General features: G+C 31.2%; 1 long non-coding RNA gene across 5 annotated transcripts; it reads left to right on the forward strand.

Moving 5' to 3' along the window:
• Positions 1 to 1,831: 1,831 nt before the first annotated feature.
• LOC107808190 (uncharacterized) lies at positions 1,832 to 10,285 on the forward strand. Of its 5 annotated transcripts, XR_012711587.1 has the most exons (9): positions 1,832 to 1,975; positions 3,451 to 3,528; positions 3,591 to 3,827; positions 6,230 to 6,357; positions 6,608 to 6,799; positions 7,048 to 7,167; positions 7,291 to 7,320; positions 8,696 to 8,765; positions 9,879 to 10,285. It is a non-coding gene; the product is annotated as an uncharacterized LOC107808190 (long non-coding RNA). The 5 variants fall into 5 exon arrangements; XR_012711586.1 differs by lacking the exons at positions 1,832 to 1,975; positions 3,451 to 3,528 and adding an exon at positions 4,274 to 4,324 and having other exon boundaries at positions 3,687 to 3,827; XR_001653080.2 differs by lacking the exons at positions 1,832 to 1,975; positions 3,451 to 3,528; positions 3,591 to 3,827 and adding an exon at positions 4,185 to 4,324.
• The last annotated feature ends 995 nt before the right edge of the window (positions 10,286 to 11,280 follow it).

The raw sequence follows: 11,280 nt of genomic DNA on the forward strand, positions 1-11,280 counted from the left end.
TCCACATTAAAATTAATATTCCATAACATAAAACTTTTTAAGATATCATAATAAGACAAAATACGTGAACATCACTAAATAGGAAAATCAGAGTACCAAAAGTCCAAAACTGGTCATAATGTATTTGTTTACTTTATTTTTGTGTTTTTTCCTTCAAAATTTTAAATTAATTTTGGATATTACATTAACATTTTATTTTGGAAAAGGAAATCTTGAATGGCCATTATTTCGAAATTTTGTTATATTCCTATATTTGGATTGTATTTTAATAAGTTAATAAATAACTGAATAATTCCACACATTAGCAAATTTATTTTCTAAACCTTAATAATTGATTTTCCCCCATAAATATAGTGAATGTAAATTCTAAAAATTATAGCTTCATTTGGGTTTTAGGAAATTTTTCTGATATTCCATTTGTTTGAAAACTTTGATAAAATTAACAGGTACAAAAACAAACAAGAGTTGTTTTGTTTCTTGTACTAATGTTGAATACTTTCTTATGGTTTCCTAGGTTAGGAACAACAATTACGAGTGTAGTTCCACATGATAGTATGTACACAGATCTTACCTATACCTTATGCAGATATGAAGTTATTTATGATAGATCCTCAACTCAGGTCTCATAGGTTAGCAACTTCAAGTGATATTGTAGATGTTGTTTTTCTTTATTAGAGTTTGAACATTTAATGTTAATTAGGTGTATAAAAAAGGGCAACCCGATGCACTAAGCTCCTACTATGCACTAACATTAATTATGTGTATATTTATATTAAACTTGCTTTTAATTATTTAGCATAATATAAATGTATACCAATTTATTTTATGAAAAGTAATTCTTCAATAATTGAGAAGTTCATCTATAAAAAATATAAAACAAAAAACTACTCTTTTTTGAATTGCAGAGAAACTACCTTACGAATAAAATTAATTTGATTGAAAAGGGATTGACAAGAATATTACACGTAAAACTGCAGTGTGTCAAAGGAATTTGCATACAGATTAAAGGGGCAAAGTATGTATTAGGCCAAAATTATTTTACCTTCTAATATGTATTTAAGTTAAATAAAATGAGGCAAAAATACAAACTAAATATTAGCAACATTTATGAGTTTATGATAAGGTTTCATTATATTATTGAGAGTTGTAATTCATAAAGGTGTGTATAGAGAATGCTCATTAATTAATGAGAATTCCATATATGTAATATTTGAAAATACGAATAAATATTATTTGAAGTTTTGTTTGGTTGCAACTTCAGAAATTCTAATCTTAAGTAGTTCACACTATTGAATGCAACTTCAAATTTCGAATCTTAGATTCTGAAACATAAACCTATTTTTTGATTTGCAATAATCCATTACACGATTCACTGCTCAAATCTACTTTAAATGAGCTCAAATTTGAAACATAACTTTAAATATCATAAATAAAAAATCTTGATCAATAAATTATTGAAACAACTATAAAGTTAACAAACCCGAAAAGAAAACAAAATTAAAGAAAAGAGAAAAGTGTATATATCTGAAATTATCTAAAAATTAGGTATCAGTTAAACCTTTTCTAAAAAGTGAATATAAATTCAACGAATGACGCAAAATTTGGCTTCGCATGAAAATTTTACCTTTTACTATGGTTGTTGGGCCCGGGCCCAGCCCGAGCTAATCGTAACTAGTTCTATTTATATAAAAGAGAGAGTTTCGACATGTGTGTTTCATGTTATTTTTAAAAGGATCGAGGCTATATTAGTCATTTCGCACCAATTCTTGCAATATCATACACGTGACTTATTTTTCTATACAAAATGCTACGTGCAAGTTTTAATTGAGCCAAGTTTTAAATGAGTACACACGAACGTGTGTTCTACGGAGCATATTAGGTTTTCACCCGATTTCTTTGTGCATAAATTTTTTTTTCAAATTCTGGATTGCTTCTCCACTTCTCTTTGTCTTCCTCAAATTCCTTCTATCTGCAGGTACAATTTTAATCAATTTTTTCCATGATTTTTGCTGTGCATATGATAAATTAAACAATCCCTTAATCTTCAACTTCAATTTTGTAGTTTGTATTTGTTTCTCCTTTTTCTGCTTTTCCAATTAGTTTCATCCGACATGCGAATTTTTTTGTTGAGATCAATCATGATACTGGTATGGGTATCATGCCTAATTAAAAGGAAGAAAATTTTGGGTATAGTGTTGCAGTGCTTACTCAAGTTTCATGGGTTCTGTTCATACTTCTTTTCTACCCTCTTCCACTTTAATTTTGTAGTTTTGTATTTGTTTCTCCTTCTTTTGCTCATTCGATTAGTTTCAGTCCACATAAATTTTTTTTGGTTGAGATCAATAGCTTCTAAACCTAATTTAAAAGGAATTTTTTTTGGGTATAAGTGCTTACTCAAATTTCACGGTTTTTTTTTAATCTTTATTTCCTTCCGTGCTTTTTCTAGATTCTCCATACCTTCTAAATTTTGCAATGTCATGGCTGATTTTCCTCATCGTTTTTTCCCTTCTTCTAATTTTGCCCTATCTTCTTTTGGGCTCTGTGATGAAGTTTAATTTTGCAACTCCATGGTTGGTGTGTGTTAAATCGAGCGATAAAATGTATTTTTAAATGTGACGCACGCTCAGTTTTTTATTTTATTTGTTTTTTTAGTTGTACGCCTTGAGACTAAACTTCTTATGCTAGATTTGAGAGAGGGGCCAACTAATAAACTTGAATTTAAGAAAAGCTATAGTTTCGACGTGTTGGCTTAAAGTCTTTACAATTGTATTTGAGGATATTTGAGACTTTTCACAATGCTTAATTGAGACATGGTTGTTAAACCTTGGAACATGACTTTTATCCGAAGATGAATAGCCACATATCAGAACAAGGATACTCTTTGTTTTGAAACCTTTACGCTCTTTGCTGGTTCGAGTAAAGTTCAGGAAATTCATCAAAATTCTTAATTTCAGGGGTTCTATGGTATTATTCCATCGATCCTATGTCAGTATTGTTGCTTCTTCATTGCTTTATTGCTCTTACATGATTTTTTTAATCTCTTTCTTTTTTCTTTTAGTTGTTTGATTATGTTTGGATACAAGGAAACTCAAACTGGTAGATGCAATCAAACCTTTTCTTTTGCTTTTGTATTTGTGGAATGAAAGGTATGAATCATTGACGCTCATTTTTTTCCTGATTTTTAATGCTTCCTTATCATAGTAGCTGAATCGAAAGTGACAATGAAAATAAGAAGAGAAATAAGATTTGGGTCAGATTGATATTATCACTTCTGTATGTTTTTTGTATTCAATTTCAATTTGTGTCAGTATTTTGGCATCCGATTTATGTACTTTATGGTTTTTTTTGACGTGTGTGCTTCGTGGTATTTTTAATTCAAGCCCGAGGGCAATTTAGTCATTTTAGTTACTTAGTTGATATTGGTCGTTGCGGTGGCTTTTGTTTTTGCAGCCAACACATCTTCCTTCATTTCTTACTCGACCGTATCTTATTCCTTCATTTGTTTTGCTTCTCTTCAGTTTCTCAAAGGTATATTCCAAATTCATTTTGTTCTTGATGCTCTTTAAATCTGATCTGAAACTTGGGGTTAGATAGTAAGGCATGAGGAAGAAGAGTGCAAGGCAGGAAGGAGAGACTATTTAGAGCTCATCGCCGGAACCAAAGATAAACTTTCTCTCTTTCCATCTCAAGTGTTTGCTTTCCTCTATATTTAGTCAGGACTATGCAGCATGCTTATTTGGTTTTCTGATTGTGGAATGTATGTATCTCTGTTGATTATGGTTGGAATCTTTTGGTTGACAGTCAGTTAATTTCATCTAAAATAACAGGTCAGTATATTTTAAATATCCAAATTCTCATTAATTCGATGTAGCTTCATAATCTTCAGAGAATAGAGGATGGATTCTGTACTTAGATTTGGTTGCGATTTCTAAATGTAGATGATATCCTCAGTATTAGATTTGGGTATGGTGTTTTTTTTTATTTTCTCTCGCGTATGCTGGCTTCATAGCTGTAAGTAACAAGAATTAAAGTTCACAGAACTTTTTACACAACCTTTGATTGTTTGACTATTTGTATAAAATAGCTGTTCTCTACTTGAATATTGGTGTTAATAAAAAGAAAACTTAGACGTGTGGCAAATGCATGTTTTTAAAGTCATGTCGTTGATTCGTCGCTTATGTGTCTATATACTTGCAGTTTAAAGACGTCCTCTGATTTTATTGATAAAGTATAGATGTCCTCTGATTTATATATTCAGTGTTTGTTTTTTCAGTCTCCTAATGGGTACATATCAAAGATCATAAAGAGTTTTCCGTTCTTATGAGTAAGTTTTCATATTTTTTACTCCTATGAATTATCGTGACATTGATCTTCAAAGACATACAATAACCTCTCTTCATTGCTACTTTGTTTCTACTATTTTATGCCTCTATTACATTCATTTCATCCATATGATCATGGTGGTTAGAATTCTATACAATAATAATAAAAAGTTTCAATGTGGAATAGCCTCTTATTCTCTACTGCCTTATGGGAAAATTTGAAAAGTAAAAAAGAACTATTGTTTGGAGGTGAAAAAAAAAGCTGAAAATAGTCATGTTTCTAATGTTTCTTTAAGTTATCTAATTTCCATGATTCATCAATCATATCATAAAGTAGTCATGCTTCCTACAAGCTTTTCTTTCCTTCTATCACTTCTTTTTACCTTTTTGGTATAACTTTTCATATAGGAAAAATGACACACCATGCAAATCGTTTGAAAATCTTATTTTAAATGATACTACTAAACAATAAAGAAATATTTGGTTCAAGTTGGTTGCTATCTGTCCAACTTTTTAGTACTAAAGATGAAATATTGGCCCTTTCAGCATTAAAAGAGAAAGGTTTGTACCCAGCAAGTGCGTGAACTTTTTAGGAGCTTAGAGAGGATAGCTTTTTTTGTTGTTGGTATAACTAGCTTTAAACTGCACGTTCATTGCATTTTTTCTGCAAATTCATGAATACATATGATACAGATGCTTTGTTATTCTAAAACTTGGGACTTTTGTTTTTTGTTTGGTTAAATTTATTTGTTTTCGTGAAAGAGGTAGGTGCTGGATTCATTTAGAATGGTTACAATAAAAAAATTATATCTACGATCAAAATATTATATGATTCTATAACTTAGTGAAAACATAGTGGACATGTAAGAACAGGGAATTCTACATTATATTCCATCATTATAAACTTACACATATGTGATTGCTTCGTAGTGTGAGACCAAAGGAGATGAGATAAATTTGGCATAAATAAGTCAATTATTTTCTTTGGCAAGTATTATTGAAAATGAAGTCCAAAAGTCAACACCATCATTGTTCGCATTATTAAGTTCCTTACTTAAATTCTTATTATTCTTGTAAGTTTTGTTCTTTGAAGATTTTTATAGTTTTGGTAATCATATTTGGTGTTCATATGTGCAAGTGTGACTTATCACCTACTTGAAAAGTTAGATTACATGAAAATTAATGAATGTGGAACGCATTTTCCTTTTGTTCTTCTTTTTTCACATTTCACTTCTAAAATTCCTTTGAAGATTGCGTGACAGTTGAATGCCTGGAGGTCATGAGTATTATCTCATTTAACTTGCTTTGGAGTAAATACATGCCAACACCAATAAATTCTTGATTCCTCGAAGAGTAGTGATCGTTTTACTCATTTTCGATATGCTCTATTCATAAATCTACAATGGTATTCTCTGGTTCGAATATATATTAGCAACACGTCTTTTTTTTTTCCCTTGTAAAAGGTTCATGCTGAATTTTTTTTCCGGTGGCTTGTCATTTTTGTGGTACTTTAAAACCTGAAAAGATGAGCATTTCTGGCAACTTGTGTCATTTTTGGTCCTCATCAAGCAAGTGATATTAAGGAGCTAACAATAATGGATCGTGGAGTGTACATCTATTCAAAAAATATTGTTAGCCCTGCTATATTCTATCCTACTATCTGGTATATCTAAAGGGGATATTATAACAAGGTACGATATAACATGTTTGCGAAACCGTTGAATATTAGCTGAAATATCTTGAATTTCTGAGAAGACACAAGTATCATACATGCTCCGTCTTTTGTCAAAGTACCTCTTACTGCTTATGCGCTGGTGAGGTATATTTTTGTAATTCTTTCTTTTTCCCTAGAAATGTATTCATACACCCTTGTTCGACAGTATGTTGATTGACTATTTAATATACAGAGGAAATTCAGACCTATGTAAAAGTGACGCCAAGGTGGTGGAATGAATTGTTGTCTTAGTGGAGGTTAGAAATACAAGTCTGCATTCATCTGTGCTAGTGTCTCTGCCTGTGAGACAATTCTGTTGAAGTAAGCAAGAATTAATTCTTTAAATAATGATTGGTACTTATATAGTATGAAAGTACTCTATTTTGTTCTGCTACTGTCCATTTATAAGGCCTGATGGTGTGTTTATATATGAAGTTTTTTGCAAAATTGATGGTGGGTTGATATAGTTCTATTGAACTTTAAGAATAAGAAAAAAATAAAGAAAAGAAAAAGTAGCAGGCTTTGGCTTTCTATTTCCCTCTTTTCATTAGTTAATGTTTCGATTATGCAGGGGCAATACCATGCACATTTAAGAAATGAAAGAAGTAAAAGTTGGGATTGCTGTAGTGTATTGGAATCTTGACGGTCACGGTCATGGACTTATTCTCAAGGATATCCATGTAGAGAATTTCAGTATATATAATTGGTGGTCATGTCTTTATTGTCGATGGTTCATCAAACTTCCCTTTTTGAAGACATTATGGTGAGTTTGACTTCCTTTTGTATAAAAGAGATGGAGAAAAATTTTTGTTTGCAGTTTGTTTTTTAATCTATTTGTCTTTGTCACATTAAGTACTTCATGACTGTAGTATTCCACGAAATGCAGATTTTTTTCTTAGGAATCCTTCCTCTATAGGGTGCTTTCTACTTAAATCTGTATATATTTCTTGATGTCTTAAACAAGTCAATTGTTTCAACTCTTTTTAATGTGGTATCTATGTTTTGGTCCAGGAAAAGAAAAACTTCAAGTACTCCATTGGAGTAGAGATCACTATGATGAAACTTGGATAAAATGAATCAATTTTGTAAAATAGTATGTGCCTCAATTTGGAGGAATCTGGGGCTTGCAAGGTATATGCAAATTTTGATATATGACCCATCTCTTCTTGGGCTCTAAGCTAAAATATATGTAGATTTTGATATATGGCTCATCTTTTATGGGTTTGAACTCTTGTCTATGCATTACTATTGCAGGACAAGAAATCTTCTTGCTCTCATGTCGAGGTATCTGCTATTTTTATTAGTATAGAAGTGCTTTACAGTGAATAAAGACCAGTTAAAAGGAACAATTCAATATTTTCTGTTGAAACAGTTCATATGTTATAGACATTCAAGCACTTGAAGAAACTACCTCTTATCTTTTGAGATTCTATTAAAGACTTCAATTTTTATTTTCCCTTTCCTTTCGTTCTACAATTAAACTTAATGTTATAGACATTCAAGCACTTGAAGAAACTATCTCTATCTTTTGAGATTCTATTAAAGGCTTGAATTTTTATTTTTCCTTTTCTTTCGTTCTACAGTTGAACTTAATGAAGTAATTTCTTCACCACAGAAGCTTGCTGCTTAATTAGATAGTTGCACATTTTGTGTAAAACAAGATAGTTGTGCACTAAACAAACCAAGCTCTTCAAAAATATCTCCAGACAAAGGAACTACAAATTGAGTAGTGTATCTCTAGAGAATGCAATATTGACTCTCAGAGTTCATGCTTTTAGGGGCTTCAAGTGTCTTTTGTCTCATTTTAATTTTTATTACATAAAATTTATAGTTTATTAAATAAAATAAAGATCAATCTTAGTCATAAAGTTGCTAATAGTTTGTATTTTTCAGATGATTTCCCTAAGGATACCAAAAAAGAAGCTTTCATTGGCAATCTGCAGTGCTTTTAGGCAATGATTTTGCATTTGATTCTTGATATAAGGCACATGGTTGATTTAAGATCTCTAACCCTTTAGATATATAGATTATGGAATGATGAAAGAAATGTGAAATGCTTATGAATCTATTGGCTGGATGGCTCTAAGTTGAAATGTCTGTAATTTATTGTTTGTACATGAAAGATCTTACATTACCAATGTCTTCTTTTCCTTTGAATGGAGAAATGAGTTGTCTGATAGAAAATCGTTTGAGGTTATGAAGAAGAAAAAAAACTTGAAAATATTATTTCGAGATATCAGCTGTTCTATTTTGATGAAATGTGTTCTGTTGTTATATAGAAGCATAAACGGAATTATTTGATTTTTTTCTATTATAATAGTAATTTGTGAGAGGAACAAGTAGGTGCAATTACAATAGTCCATTCTAGAATTTTAGGTGTTATATTGTAAGATGCTATTCAGATTACTATTTAGAGTTTGTGTGATAAAATACTAAATACTTAAGACCTGAAAATATCTGTTTTTAGATTCTCGGTGTATGGTCATTATGTGTATTATTTTACGTGCTATAATTCCCTTGAAAAGCATTTACATCAACATTTATGAATTTCTTTTTGTTTTAACAGTCTGTGCTCTTAAAGGAGAATATATAAATTTATTGGTAGAAATTGTCATACTACAATGTTCTGACCATTTTATTGTCTTTGATGCATTTCTAGGTTGTTACTATCCTTCTATTGCTGCTGGTGTTAAGACATTTTGATGCAGATATCATTGGGGAGGAGTCCAGTGAGTGCTCTTTTTAAAAAAATTCTTTAGCGTGTTTTTATGGTTGCACATTCTTCTTTTCCTCTTCTATTACCATGTGCAAAAAATCTTAGGAAGATTATAGTGGTATAAGGTCAAAATGCCATATGGTTATCCAAAAATAATGCTCCATTTCCTGCTTTATTCGCCTTAGTTGTGTAAAATATTAGTTATTGAATGAAGTGACAAAGGAAATTCATAATCTGCAAGAGTTCTGTGTCTATTGTCTCTCTTTCTACGTTGTAGTTGTAAGTGTTGAAACATAATCCTCAAGGAAATACATAGATAACTGAGGTAAGTCTCAACAAATCTTAAGGACCTGTAGCAACGTCCATTCGTTGCACCGAAGAGTATGAACCTAAAAATTAGAGCAGCTATTTTTTACTTGATTCACCATCCAGTTTTCGTATATGGTGGATTTTAAGGTTATGAATATTATTAGTGAAAGAAAATTAATCATAAAATAAAGCATGGAACAAGCACAAGAAATGTCATCCAGATGTCACAAATAAGCTTATATCATTAAAAGTAATCTTTATGTCAGAGTTCTTTGATATTCGAGTTGGATCAAATGGTCACCATTTTACTTTTTGTACATTAGATGTATGTATAACCTGACATTGGGTGTTACCTCATTATCAAGTTACATATATATTGTATACACAGTCATTCCTGTTCATTTACAATTTTCACATCTATTGATATATTTAACCTTGAAGTTTGGTTCATTCCGTCATTACAAAGCACAACCTGAAAATAGTCGAGGTAGTACTATCAAAGAAAGTTGGTTCTTCTTTCCTCCATGCATCAGTTATGATGTGAGACTCCTCGTTTGCACGAGGACTCATGATGTTGATGTTGTAATTACGATGGAACATCTATAAATGCTTTGTACTCGATTTGAATGAACTCTAAAATTATTCAATTTAAAATTATAAAGATTTGACATATCTTATGTAATTGAGTTAATGATAATTGATTACTTGCTAAATAAGCGCATTGTTAATTCCTAACTTTATATAAGTGTGATTTTTTGCACTTTCTTATTATATGTTGAAAAAATGTTGGTCCTAAATGAATTACAAAATTATGAAGTTAAAGGATGCAGATTTAATAGTGAAAGAAACAGTGTGATCGGGCGCCGCACGGGCACATGCCAACTATGAGTAGAAGTCGAAAAATTTCTACCCTGAGCACATACATGCAGACGAGGAGATATAATGCTGTCTTGAAGGAGTGGATATCTTGATGTAAGAGACGAGGATGATCGCTAAATTTGTATCTTGGATTAAAGTTGGTGATCTGATTGTCTTACCTATTAGAATTACCATAAGTTCACCCTCGACAACAGGATCTATGTCAAGGTGTGCAAAAATTTAAGTTTCTCTTTTATTAAGCATAGAATAAAAGTGTTGTGTTCTCAGGTTTTAAATTCCAGCTTCTTTCGTCTCGCTGTTGACTGCCTAATTTGTTTTAATTTTTTTAAGTAAATTGGATTTGAATTTTATGTGTCAGACACTTTTTTCCGAGTGCTAGACTGACTATGGTGTGTGATCATAATAGCTTTAGTTTATAGCTCACTAGCATCGGGATCTTGGAGCTCATTCAGGTGATACCATCTGTTTAGAGGCAAACGTTAACCTTATAAATACTGAAATTTTTGAAGCACGCTAAATTTCAATTAACTGAGTTTTTTAAATCAAGGATAACTTATTGTTGCGGTTTTGATGAATAGGCAAAGATGAACTGATATTATAACATATTTCTTATGAATACAGATGAGCCACATATCTCACGCTGTCCAAAAACTCTCAGATTTTGTATAACTATTGATATTAGAGAGTATGCTAAGTTATATTGGGAAGAGGTTTTGAAAGTGCATTTTGCATGTTCCCTTATGCTTTGTTGTCTCAAATAAGCCTTTTTTTTTTCTTCTTCATATTATCTTAGGCACACAAAATTCAAAATTCACATGACTTGAATCTGTCGATCTTTTTGATGCATTTTCAGAACATTTCACATCTTGAAGGATTGCATTTCACCTACATGAAAGAATATGTTAATGTTTAAAATAACAATAATGATCTAACAATACAGTTGGGAGAAATTTAAAGTTGGCCAAATAGGTCTCTTTGCTTTCTTCTACCTTGAAAACTTTAAAATTTTCCTCTTTGTTATTCTTGGCCGTCACTTTGGCAAAACTTAATTGTCTTTTTCCACTTTTTCATTGAGATATGAACACTGACAATCGATCATTACTTCATAATTTATAGGCTTTTTTGGTCAAAAATTGCTAAGAAGGCTAAACACCGCACAGAAAAAGCATTGTGACAGCCAATATGTAAATAGTATAGAATGTAAATGGTTCTCCTATACATAATACAAAGAATCTGACACTTTTTACTGCCATAGATGTAAAGAGTATATCATTTGCCAACCTTACAACATCGAGTGAAATTTTTGTTCCAAACGCATCGATTTTCAAATTTCATATGAA

This window comes from Nicotiana tabacum, chromosome 7, assembly GCF_000715075.1.
Source record: "Nicotiana tabacum cultivar K326 chromosome 7, ASM71507v2, whole genome shotgun sequence".
Lineage (NCBI taxonomy): Eukaryota > Viridiplantae > Streptophyta > Magnoliopsida > Solanales > Solanaceae > Nicotiana > Nicotiana tabacum.